Source organism: Aphanomyces invadans (genome assembly GCF_000520115.1).
Source record: "Aphanomyces invadans strain NJM9701 unplaced genomic scaffold supercont1.37, whole genome shotgun sequence".
Lineage (NCBI taxonomy): Eukaryota > Oomycota > Saprolegniomycetes > Saprolegniales > Verrucalvaceae > Aphanomyces > Aphanomyces invadans.
The window spans coordinates 243,420-243,806 of NW_008580182.1; positions in this window are offsets into that span (position 1 = coordinate 243,420).

The following is a 387-nucleotide window of genomic DNA, read 5'->3' on the forward strand; positions in this document are numbered from 1 at the left end:
CAGCGTAGCATCGCCCGGCGCAGTGGCCATGCTGGTCTTGTCGGCTAGCGCGTGGGAAGCGGCGCGGCGGCGGAGGTCGGCGCCAGCAGCAAAGAGTTGGGATGCTTGGCCCAGAGAAAACGGTAGGCGGCTTGGACACGCAGGTTGTGTAGGACACACACGACGGAGGAGCGGACAGGGCAGTCGGGGTCTTGAAGGCGCAGCCATCGGCGGACCGAGGTCATCCAGCCGAGGAACGACAGCTCGGTCCAGGCCAGGTAGGGTAGCGGGGTAGCGTCTTCATACTGGACCTTGTTGTGTTGGGCCCAGATGAGGTGGAGGGTCGCGCCAACGAGCAGGCGCCACAGGATCCCTGACAACTTCCTAGAAAAGTCTACCAGGGCATTC